Source organism: Hibiscus syriacus, unplaced genomic scaffold (genome assembly GCF_006381635.1).
Source record: "Hibiscus syriacus cultivar Baekdansim isolate YM2019G1 unplaced genomic scaffold, ASM638163v2 tig00001478_pilon, whole genome shotgun sequence".
NCBI classification, from domain to species: Eukaryota; Viridiplantae; Streptophyta; class Magnoliopsida; order Malvales; family Malvaceae; genus Hibiscus; species Hibiscus syriacus.
In genome coordinates, this window is record NW_024061874.1 from 5,548,218 (window position 1) to 5,561,977 (window position 13,760).

The following is a 13,760-nucleotide window of genomic DNA, read 5'->3' on the forward strand; positions in this document are numbered from 1 at the left end:
CTGAATTGGAATTCAATTCCTCCTCAAAAGCAATGTATTTAACCTTATTTCTCTCTCCAAACTCAACATCCTCAAAAAATGTTGCAATTCTCGTTTCAAAAATTTTCTTAATTGTGGGATCCTAAAATTTATAGCCCCTAGGCCACTCAGAATAGCCAATAAAGTAGTTGTTCGCTATTTTGGAGTCTAATTTATCTTTATGTGGCCTATAAGGCTTTACCTCAATTGAACATCCCCAAATGTGAAAATGATTTAAACTAGACTTTTGAGTTGTTCGATACTCATAAAGTATTTTTACAACTGTATTACTAGGTACCCTATTTAGAATATAAACTGTTGTCTTTAATGCTTCTCCCTAGAGAGACTCAGATAAGGTAAAATGAGCAATCATACTTCTTACAATGTCCTTAAGAGTCATGATACGTCTCTCAGCTACACCATTCATACTAGGTAATCCTAACATGATGTATTGTGGGACAATACCACATTTTTCTAGAAATTTAGCAAATGGTCATGGACGTTGTTAACCTGAGCCATCATATCTACCGTAGTACTCACCACCACGATTAGATCTGACTTTCTTAATTCTTTTATTGTGTTGATTCTCAACTTCAGCTTTATAAGCTTTGAACTTGTCCAAAGACTGAGATTCTCATGAACGAGATATAGGTACCGTTAACGTTAGTAGTCGTCTATGAATGTTATAAATTATTTTTGACCATTCCAGGATGCCATAGGGAATGACCCACAAATATCTGTATGAATTAATTCTAATACGTCTATAGATTTGTTGGCACCTAATCTCTTAGTTTGGTCTGTTTTCCATTGATACAATCAACACATACATTAAAGTATGTAAATTTAAGGACTCTAAAATACCATTAGACATTAAGCGCTCAATTCTACCTTTTGAGATGTGACCTAAGCACTTATGCCACAATGATGCTGAAATTTCCTTATTTAATTTTCGCTTAGTACCACATGATTCCGTGCAAGGTTTTTTTAAAGATGTAATTGTATCGAGTAAATAAATGTTGTCATACGTATTAAAATAATCGGTTCTGACAACATTTGAATTTAAAGACAAAGTAAACAGATTGTTTCTAAATGAACAATAATATCCAAATTTGTCCAATAAAGAAACATAAACCAAATTCTGCCTAAAAGATGGTACAATAAAAGTGTTTAGATCCAAATAATAATTAGTTAATAGCAACCTAAAATTTCCAATTGCTTCTACTCTACCAATTTTCCTTCGCCCACAAAAATGTATCTTTCACCATCATTTGGCTTTCGAAAGTTCAGATAACCTTGTATATAAACACTTATGTGAGTAGTATCACCAGAATCTATCCACCAAGTATTTCTAGGTACTGAAGTTAAATTAACCTCATAACAGACCAAAATAAGAAGCATACCTTTTTTACATGCCAATCGTGATATTTGGTACAATCTTTCTTCACGTGTCTAGACTTATTACAAAAATAAGAATTTATCCTTTTCTTGTCCTTATCTTTAGAGGCACAGGCCAAATGAGGACTATAATACCCCAAATTTTGGATAATAACCAAAATGCAAATTTTGAAAGTTAAATGATCAAAGTATAAACTTTGGAAAAGTTTAGGGACTAAAATGGTAATTTTAAAAAGTTGCAATCTGGCCCTGTAAATAAATAGTTTACCTCAAGAATGACATTTCTATGGGAATCATAATTTTCGTACAGATTTTGTATTAAAAGTAATAAAGCGATAAAGTTTGAGAAAAAATTCGGTAAATAGGATCGAATAGAAATTTCAAGAAAATTTGAAGGATGATAAATTAGACTTAAAAATATTATTTCCACATTTTAAAATGTTGGAAAATAATATAAACCATTGGGTTTGAGGATTTAATTCTATGTTAAATCTGGACCGTTGGATTTAAGCGGCAAAATTATAATTTTTGGAAAATTTCAAGGGTAAATCGGTAAAGTGTGAATTTTTTTGTTCATATTTGACTTTTGGAAGATGATAAGGTTGAGGTTTGGTTTGATGGAAAATATGAAGTTTCATTAAGGGTAAATTGGTCTTTTCCCAATTAAATGAATTTAATATTCATTAAAGCTTAAATTAAAGGTAAATTAGCATGAAATTAATCTAAAATTTCATGCCATCTTATTCATCTTCTTCTCCATTACCGTGAACCCCTCCAAAGGTGAGATTTTGTTTTTCATTTTTGAGCAATTTCCTTTGGATTTTGCGTTATGTCGTGAAATAGAAAATTGTTCTATGCGAAAAACGCTATCTTTTGGTACCATTTATGCTTGCTAATCTTGCTTGATTTCAAAGATCCTAAATTCTAGGGTTTGTGTTCACATTAGGAGTTATGGAATTGATGACGAATCTTGATGATTTTGAGGTTGTAGATTCATTTTCAAGCTTGTGTGATGATTAAAACATGTTCAATCTTTCTAGAAATTATTCCTGAAAATTTGGCGAAATTATAAAGTTGGAGAACTTTGTGTTTTGATGAAATTTGATTGTAGAGATTATATAAGGTTGGATGGAGATTGATTTCATGCTTGAATCGAATCAAAATCAAGCAAAAACATGGAAACCTTAGTTTTAGACCTTTAGATCATTCGACCAAAGCTTGTTTGGATGAGAAAAATTATGGAAAAATTATGTAAGGGTTGGAAATGATGTAGGAAATATTATACAAGTCTTAGAAAAATTTGGGGATCATTCTATAATTTTTGAAAGGTTAGGGAACCAAATCAATAATTTTGGAAAAGTTGTGAATTGTTTTAATTATTTAATAGTTGATGTACTATGTTGGAAATTGTTGTTTGGGATCTTAAATGAGTGTTAGGATATGAAATTGGATCGTTCTGGAAGTTTGTAAAGTTTAGTGAATTGTATATAATATTAGAATAGTTTGGGGTGTTCATATGAATTATGCCTTTGTAAATGTACTTGGTTCAATGCTAGAATTTTGGTATTTAAAATTTAAGTGATAAAATGGTGAAGGATCATTTTGTATAATTTGGAAAAGTTGGTGCCAATATTAAAAGAATTAATAAGTGTTGAAGTATTTTAGTAGCGAATAAGTTTCAAGTATAATTATGGATTTTGTTTTGGAAATGTTTTATGTTAGTACAATATAACATATGTATCGATTCAATTTGTGATTATTGTACAGATCGTGATTGATTTTGTGATCGAAAAAAATCGAGTATAAAAGGGATTAAGATGGGAGCATAGTGAGGCAAATTTTTGAAATTATAAAGTGTCAAGGTGAGTGCATACATGCATGACATTGTACATAGATATTTTACACATCACCAGGAAGACTTGCGATAAGTCTACCTTTTATATCAACATAATATTATGTCATTATTCATAATATCGACATGACCTTGATATGTCAAAGTGTGGAGTCATAATGCATTGATTACTGACAAATATGATACTTTGTCAAGAATGTTAATTCGGGTATGAACTACCCTAATGTTAATTATATGGATATATGATGCCATGGATGAAATAAATTATATTATATGCCCAAGTAAGTCATTGAAGGACGGGGTATAGTTGGCATGCCATAGAGTATACCAACTGCAGGTTTATATTAGCACTAGTGTGTAAGGACACTAAGTACAAGTGGTGGGCACAACCTTATGTGTCATATTTGAATTAGCTCTAGAGTGTAAGCTTAGTGCAGGTTTAGCACTACGATGTATTTATTTTACTCAAATACCCAGGGGCTTCATAGGTTTTATTTGGGCTATGGTTGGAATAAATTATTATAATGATATTATTATCATGTGATTATGGTAAAATATTAGTCATGCAGGTAAGGTGATCTTATTGCATTGGAAAATGACATTTAATTTCATGCATGAGTTGTATTGCTCTGTTTATTATTTTAATTGCCTTACTAAGTATATACTTAGCGTGTAATGATTTTCACTTGTAGGTAAAGATCATGAGTAGAAGTAAGGAGTGCTGAGAAACACCAAGCATCGAGGAGTATATTACAATATCAGTAAGACATCATTTGATGTGATTTTGACTTAGTTAGTGGCATGTACTTATCAATGTCCTAGTTACTCTATTGAACTATTTTTGGAACTGGTTTGTAATGGCTAAACTAAGTTGTTTTACTTTATTTCACTATAGATAGTATGAATCAGTATTAGTATTATAAAGGGGTGTATTTTATATTAATATATGTTTTAAATATTATGCGACAATTTTATGTGATTTAATATTTTATAATAATTCTATATTTTGGAGAAATTATTTTTAATCACTTTTGATTTGGAGAACGTTTTAAGTACTCATGTGACATCTATAACCTATATCGGTATAAGTATACGTGTCGTAGGTGTTACAAGGACTTTCAGTTTTGTCTTATTTCAACCTTTCTTCCTCTTGTACACAATGAGAAATAATCTCATTTAGAGTCCATTTCTCCTTTTGGCCGTTATAACTGATTTTAAATTGGTTAAATTGAGTAGGAAGGGATACCAAAACCATAAGAACGAGTAGATCTTTTGAAAGCTTGATCTTAAGTGCCTTAAGTGTTAAAGCAATATGGAACATTCCCATAATGTACTCCGTCACATTTTCTTGACCCTTATACTTCATAGACATCATAGAAGCCAGAAGTGATGTCATCTCAACCTTATTTATTTTAGCGAACCGTTTCTCAATTTCGTTAAGGAAAACTTTAGCCTTAGTAATCTCTTCAGATTTTATGCCCCTAAAGGCTTTCAGAATATTGTGTTTCATGATCATCAGACTCATGCGATTTGAACGATCTCACCTCTCAAAATCCCTTTTGGCATCAGGGTTGCTTTCCGCAATGAAATGTACAAGTTGTTCTTCCCTTAATGCAAGGTCTATGTTCATACAACCAAGCACTATAAGTAAGTGTCTTTTCTATTCCTTGAAATTTGTCCCATTAAACATGTGAATAGAATTGATATTAGTAGAAACTGAGGCAGCAAAAGAACTAGTTGAACAAAATAAATAACAAGCTCACATAAGGAAACAATAAATTCGAAATAATGACTAATTCCCATCACAAGATATCAAACACTACATTAATAACAAGTCTTTGGAAATAAACTAACAGTAAGCGGTATTCTCGTTGTAGTAATCAACATTGATAATAACTATGTCGAATAAAAGACTAATTTTTGAACTAATGTAATGCTCACATAAAAATGACCTTATAATTGTCACATATTTATTATGACATGTGTCACTTGAAATCCGGTCAAATATTAACTTTCCTTTGGGTCAATTAATAAACACATGAATTACAGAACACATACTTATCTTGATATTTTAAATAATTAATCTATGCAAAGAGGTCATTTTGACAACATTTTGTTTCAACGAATTCACTAAAATACTAATTTATATATTCTTGAATAATTTACTTAATAACCAATGATCAAAATTAAAAATTTTAATCAATCCATATTAAATATATATTAATAATAACATTCCATAAATTAATCGCATAAAGTCAAGAATTAAACAAATTCAATTTTCCTGCGCAAAATTCAATTTCAATTACAGGAACAAAACAAAATCATAAATTGAAACAATTGGAAACAAAGACATGTGAAATCACCAAATTGTAATAATGAATTAAATTACCAAACAAAGGCATGCGATGAAAAAGTAATATTCATACTATAACTTTTAATATTATAAAAAATAAGACAAAATATTAACCATGGGGTATGTTAATCGATTACTAGAGAGAAAATTAATTGTAGAATGTAGATGGAATCCACGCATCATGGTAAACACTTAAAAGAAAAACAAATATATGAACATTACAATTTTTTTCACGATTAATAATCACATGATTTTCAAGAATCAAAGTTATTACCGCAAGAACAACGTACGACTGCAATTGGATTATGTTTTTAATCCCTAAATATAAACCCTAAAATCAATCGATTCTTAATAATTCGACATGACAGCCGATGATACTACTTGTTAGAACCAAACTATAAATGAATATAAAAAACAAAACCATGATCTAATCATATCAAATCATTAAAAATAAAATAAATATTAGATTTGGGAAAGCATACTTGAATCAATTGTTGAAAATTACCTAGAAGGTTGAAATCTTGAAGATTACTTTTCGACTGTTATCTTTCAAGAAGATAAAATTCCTTTTAGTATTAATTCTCTGACGGTGATAAGAGTAATACGATATATCGATTTATTGCGGACCATAACTCATTTATATAACTGATTAAAATCAATTATTATTTTTACTTATAACTTTGTCCCTATAAATATAACTTTAATAATATTTATACTTTTATTTTTATAATACTTTTAGTACCTTATAATTTATAACATAATTAATCACTTAATTTATTTATATTTTATAATAATAATGTATAAATATATACTCATAATTATAGATTTGAATCCACCACTTTTTAACACTTCACCCAACAATGTGACCTCTTTGAACCTCGATCGTCTCACTTTCGTCATGCATTAACTCCAATCTTGTCTATATTATAGCTTACCGATTTGTGGCCACAATGAAGTACAATGGTCCCATATATCGAATTCGAAATATAAATATAATTACTTTAAAAAAAAATTATGTTATAATATCCTCAACAACTGTAACTGCAACATCGAACAACAACAAAAAACCGCATTCACAAGTTAGTATCGGCTATCTCAATTTCTCCTACATGCTGAAAATTCAGTACCATGAGAGCTTCTTGCCGCTTGTTTTACAGCTGCCTAGGCTATGGCAATTTAAGCAACATTTCTATACCCAGATAAAGACTTCTCACTTTCACATATAAACCGGCAATCTATTGTCTAGTTTTTTTTTTGCACAATCAAATCCTATTCTGCAAGACTCTAAATTTCTGAACAAATCCTTGACCCAAACAACTCCGAGAAAGTAAAAAAAATGGAACTTACAGTCTAATATACCGAAAAATTTCACAAAAAAGTTGGATAATTTTTTAAATTCTGACTCGAACCCAATATTCTTACATACATTTCGAAAGGACCCAAATTGCTAATTCACAAAAATATAGTGCACTTTCCAAATGTAAATTCTAATCATATTTTTCTCCCCAAGAGTAAACCAAAAAGAAAACCCAGGAAGCAGCCAATAAAATATCGCCAACTGTTTGCCTAACCGAGTCCCAAGCCAAATCCTCCACTCTTCTCTCGAACCAGAACCGCCACACGGCCATGAAAACGTGCAGAAAGGTGCAGCCTTTGGCGAAGAACGATTGGAAATCCATGTCTTCGACGAAGGAGACCATGAACAGCAAGAACCCAATGGCGAACAGGAGCAGACCCGAGAAGGAATCAGAGGTCCGGATCAAGAGCTGGTCGTGAGGGGTGGAGCCGAGGAGCTTTGTGGCGGTCTCGATGCCGTGGGTGAAGGTGTAGATTTCCTTCATGCGGACATCATGAGGGCGCCGCTTGATAAGGCGATGACCGAGTGGAGGAGACAGATCAGCATGAACACCGACGACGGCGGTGATGATGTTCTTGTTGACATTTTCGTTGGGTTTTAGCTTTTTTCCGCTTTTGAAACTCGACCGGAAGAACGGTTGCTAAGGATGTGTTAAAATAGGCATGGTTGTATGTGAATAAACGTAGAACGGTAGAAGAAGAAGACGGAAAGGAAGAAGGAAGGTTAAAGGTTTTTCTTCAGCTTTATCGGTGATTTATTTGAGGACCAATTGTGGTTTTAGTCCCTATACTATATAAAATGTAAGATTTAATCTTAACAGATCTCTACTTTTATAGTATTATCAGTATATGAAAAATTGATAATGATGCTATTGTTTCCCTTTAAATTGATAAAGTGAAATTTTAAGAGCAATCTTATACTCAAGTAATACATAATTTATTTTGGTTGAATATGATTAATTAAATTCATACATAATATTAATTATCTGATTGAATAATAATAATAAAACACACATCATTAATTTAAAGAAATAAATTAATGGTGTTTTCAATTTTGATCTATTGACAAAATTCTTAAAGATAAGAACCAAATTAAGCTAAAACAAGATGGATATATTACATTAAAATTTTCGGAATAACAGAGAGACTACATCAAAATTAAACCACTTAATTTACAATTACTGTTTTTTAAAGATTCTGCCGAGCTGGGTTTAGCAGAAGATAAGGATCTGGTGGGGCCGTGGGGTCCACTTTGAGAATTAAATAATCTGCTTGTACTTGTTAGAAAAAGCACGTATGGGTATTGCCGACAGTTCGATTTCCTCTATGGGCTGTGACTAAATTCGTAATAATTGTATTAAATAATTAAATCTACAAATAGATAAATACTCTTTTTAAAGATATTATGTCATATATCAATTTTTAATTATACGAGATACTATAACGTTAGATTTTGTTATGAATATAGATGAAATTATTAATGACGTAAATAAAAATTACGTGTTGGATATAAACAAATGTCATATAATGAGATAAAAAAGAAATGTTTGGAAGACTTTGATTGCATAGGGTATTAATTTAAGAAAAAGCTGCAACCCCAAAGATATTATCAGAGCCGGCTATTAGGGGAATCTCTTGAGCGATTGGTCAGGACCTATTTTTTCTTCTTTATAATTAGATTTTAAAATTTTATTTTTTAATCTTTATAATTAAATTCTAATTTTATTCAATATTCCTTTTTATTTTTATAATTGAAATTTGTAATTTTTTATATTATTTTTTTACTTTTATAATTGAAATCTTTAATTTTTTAATTTTATTTTAACTTTATAATTAAGAACCTGAAATTTTTCAATCTCACTTTCTACCTTTTTTTACTTTTATAATTGACCTATAATTTTTAATCACTTTTAACTTTTAATTAAGTACCTTAAGTTTTTTAATCTCAATTTCCACCGTTTATCTTTACAATTGAGGCTCCTAAGTTTTTTCAATCTTAATTTTTATCTTTATAATTGAGACCCCTAATTTTTAATCCTACTTTTAACATTTATAATTGAGGCCCTTAAGTTTTTTCAATCTCAATTTCTACCTTTATAGTTAAGGGCCCTAAGTTTTTCAATCTTAATTAAATCTTTATAATTGAGGTCCTTATCCCTTTCTTTATCTCTCTCGTTAATTCATATAATTTTAAATTAAATCTAATTATATTGCCTCTTATATTTTACAAATCTCATTTTTCAATTTTCAATTTATCAAATATTTTAACTTTTAGTCTTCTCCAATCCAATCAAACGATAACAATACATTATTCTTTATTTTTAATTATTATTAAAAATCAAGTTCCATATCATAATTCATTTCTACATTCATTTTTTATTCTCTTAGTTATTTAAAGTGTTTCTTACAAAACAATAAACAATATTTGAAAATTTTATTTATTTTTCTTCAGTATTAAATTAATTATTTAAAATAATTGAATATTTTTTTCTGTAAGGATATACTTTTAAGTTTTTACTTCGAAGATTTTCGAGATGACTCTGAATATTATCCGTATATTCGGTATCCATGGAATGACTTTCCATTATACGAATAATAACAATTTTCGGCAATTTAATCAACTTGATAGTGCTGTGAATTAAATAGATTTATGAGGTGGTCTTGTTTTCTCTTAAAAGAAAATATCTGTTATTTATTTTATTTCGACTTTTGAGCTGTGTGGATTGGACACTACACCAAAGTTAAAAGCTAAAATAAATATTAAATGAATTACTATATTTCTGTAAAAATAAAGGTCTTTCACAACTTTCATACTAGATACTAAAATTATTAAGCTAAACATTCAAATTGGACAAACAAGCCGACCTTAGCTCAGTTGGTAGAGCGGACTGTAGTGGGTGTCACCCATAGTAATCCTTAGGTCGCTGGTTCCAATCAGGCAGGTAGAATGTTTTTCAATTTTTCTGTTCAAACTTAAATTGTTTTTCCCCCCCGGCATGAGGAAGATAGGTCGATGAACACGTATTCCGCAGGTTGGCGACACGCGCGTTACTACATCAATAATGAAGAAGTGTAGTTGAACAATGGTAAGAAATATGGAGTCTGGGTTGGCTATGCGGATTCAGTTCTTAACGTTACCTATACGTAGTAACCAATAGGCCTAAGCATCATCGTTGAATGTTTCCCTGAATTTATCTGATGTTTTGGCTTGCAGCACACGCACAATCGACAATATTCGACGGGCATTCCTATGCTTGTAATTTCTTGTACCTACAGCATTTTGTAAGGTAGATAAATCTTTTGCATCATTGATTCATTGTTAAAATTGAGAGAAACCTTTTGCTCTACTGTTTGGGAGCACCTTGGGACAATATTGATGCATGCACAGGATCTTAGGCATGTCATTTGCCTTGTTTATGTTAAAAGTTTATGAATCTCAAGCCATGAAATTGGTCAATGTATGCTGTTTTACTGATAAGCTGCAGCAAGAGCAAAGCCTCCAAGATTCTGCTAAATCATTGACATATTAATACATGGAAAAAAAAACTTTCAACTTGACTTCGAAATTAATCAGTACTCACTCGAAGCACCGAGTACAGCAATCAAAAATGTCAACAATTTGCTTTACTATGGAAAAGTTAGAGGGCGAAAAAGTAAATATGCCGACTTTTAGCAATTTTCTTCCCCGGAAGGTGAGTTTTCCGAGAAAATCCCATAGTCAGATTGCATATGAATGTCGAACAATTTGTTTGACTATGGCCTTTTAAAACCTAAATCCGCTGTGCCTGTGTTTCGCATAACTTGTCAAACTTGAGTTCTGCCATGTTAGATTGACTATTCTTTTTTTTTCAGCAATGGAAAAACACCCAAAGCCTCTCTCGTTTGTTCTTTTGTTCATAACCATGTTTTCTCAGCCTGTTTCATCACTTGATTTGGTGTTCAATGGCTTCAACTCAACTGATGTTTTACTCTATGGTCATGCCAACATAAATTCCAGAATTTTACACTCACAGATAAAACATCTTTCGCTGCCAGTCGAGCTTTTTACCGATAAAAATCCCAACAAAGATTCCAAATTCATCTCTTGCACTTCCGTTTTCAACATCTTTTATCTTCTCCGCGCCTCCTTCATGAACAAGTATAAGTATTCATTCAACATAGCTTTTGCTTTTACACCAAATACCAACACCCTTCGAACAAACTCTGACTTTCATATCGGTTTCTCTAACAGTGTCGTAGTAGACTTAGCAACATTGTATCAGGAAGCTACCACTGCAGGAACCAGTGATTTGGTGATCAGAGTTTTGTGGAACTGAATCTTAACAATGATGAGAACTATCAACTTTGGCTTACAGATTCCGTCCTTAATGTTATATTGGTCTTATAGGAATCAAGAGGCCTAAACTGTTGCGAAATACGACTATCGAATAGAACAAAATCGTAATTGATAATTTGAAAAAATAAAAAAGAAGAAATAAGACACAAATGTACGTGGAAAACCCCTAAATAATATAGGGTAAAAACCATGGGCAACGATAGAAGAATTTCACTCTAAGAAAATAAGAATTACAACTTCTCTCAATTAACAAGAAGAAAACAATAACATTATCTCTTGATAAAAAAGAGAAACAACTCTTAAGAAAACTCTCTAAATTCTCTAGTATTGAGAGAAAGCTAGAATGATTTTGGATGATTTTGAAGCTAAATGGGTTAGGCTATTTATAGTTGAAGCTTAAGGACTAATCTTGTAAATACTCTAAAGTCCATGGGCTAATGAGCAATTTCCAATTACCATATTTTCAACAAAATAAGCCAACTTTCGGTGCCCTTTTTTTTTTTTACTATTGATGCCAACTTGCTCGACACTTTCGGTGATTGTATGCATTTTCAACAATCCCCCACTTGAAGATAGATTAGAACAATCATATCTTCACACCATTCTTTCTACCTTGTACCTTCATGTTGCTTACGTTTCTGACAGACCACAAGAGATCGACACCAGGTAAATTTAAACATTGATCGCCTTCGTCATGAAATATGTTGTGTTGTCTTTGGTATGTTTTTCTATATCTATTGTCCCTTCTTCCACCTTTTCGAATGAATGGTACTGAACTCGTATGTGTTTGTTCTTGAATGAAATGTTGGATTCCTTGTTAGATGCAAGGCGCTTTGACTGTCACAAACAGAGATACTCTTGATTGTGCCCAAACTCCTCCAATAGCATCTTCAACCATATTGCTTCTTTACTGGCTTGTGTAACTGCTACATATTCTGCCTCTGTTGTGGAAGTAGCCACAACTGACTGCAATTTTGAAACTCAACTAGCAATTTTGAACACATATCTGTAGTATATTTGCTTTTATCCAAATCCCTGCATAGTCAGAATCGACATACCTTTGATAAGTAAGTTTGATCCTCCGTAATAATAACATTTGAGGTCCCTTTAATGTATCAGGATCCTCTTTATTGTATTCCAATGCTCTTGCCTGGATTCTCCATGTACCGAAACCACTCCACTGCTTGTGCATGTCTGGTTCTTGTGCATATCATAGCGAACATTAACTTCCACTGCTGATGCATACGATACTCGAGACATCTCCATCCTTTTTCTTCACTGCTAGGACTCATATTGGAGGATAATTTAAGTTAATAGGGAAGATGGTAGAAATTGGCTTACACTCTTGGCATGTTGAATCGTGACAAGATCTTCTTCAAGTAATTCTTTTGTGAAAGCCAAATCTTCCTATTACTTCTATCTCGGTGAATTTGCATCCCTAGAATCTTGTTTGTTGATCACAAGTCCTTCATTTTAAATTCCCTAGCCAGTTGTGCCTTCAATTCTTCAATATGATCTTTGTTGGGTCCTGCAAGCAATATGTCATCCGCATACAACAACAATATAACAAAATCGTTATCACAAAACCTCTTGAAATAAGCACAAGGGTCTGTGTTAAGTCTGTTGTATCCAAGGCACATAATGAAAGAATCAAATCTCTTATACCAATACCTCGGCGCCTTCTTTAGACCGTACAGAGATTTGTTCAACCTGCAAACCAAGTTCTTCTTTTCTTTTTCTTCAAAACCTTCAGGCTGGAGCATATAAATATCTTCTTCAAGATTTCCATGAAGAAAAGTTGTTTTAACATCTAGTTGGTCTAGATGTAAGTTCAATGTAGTACACATTGCCCAGACTACTCGAACTGTTGTTAGTCGAACCACAGGAGAAAAGATTTCATTGAAATCAATACCTTCTTTTTTTAGCATATCCTTTGACTATCAGTCTTCCACGATACCTCTCAACTTGATCGTCACCATTTTGCTTGATTTTGAAAACCCATTTATTACCAATTGTCATCCTTCCTTGTCGTAGTGGCACAAGGTCCCATGTATTATTTTTATGAAGGGCTTCAATTTCTTCTCCCATCGCCATCATCCACATTGAAGCATCTGAGCTGTTTATTGTGTCCTGGTATGTTGATGGCTCACCGTCCTCTGTTAAAAGACAATATGCAATATTTCCTTCTATAACATAATATGAGTGCCAATTGGGATGTCTTCTCACATGATCTGATTGACGAGTTGTTGGAGCTTCAGAGCTCTCTGGTTCTTGTTCATCATGTGTTGGTTCTGCTTCAGAAGAATCTCCTTGTTCAACCTCCTTTTCCACATGTATTTGTGTAGTCTTTGACTTTTCAGCGCTAACATCTTCTTCTTTTCTTTGTAGTTTATCTTCTACAAAGATAACATCCCTGCTGATGATCAATTTGCGGGCAGTGGGATCCCACA

At 32.0% G+C, this 13,760-nt stretch overlaps 1 pseudogene; it reads right to left on the reverse strand.

Moving 5' to 3' along the window:
- Positions 1 to 6,864: 6,864 nt before the first annotated feature.
- LOC120127118 lies at positions 6,865 to 7,692 on the reverse strand (annotated as a pseudogene).
- Between the last annotated feature and the right edge of the window lie 6,068 nt (positions 7,693 to 13,760).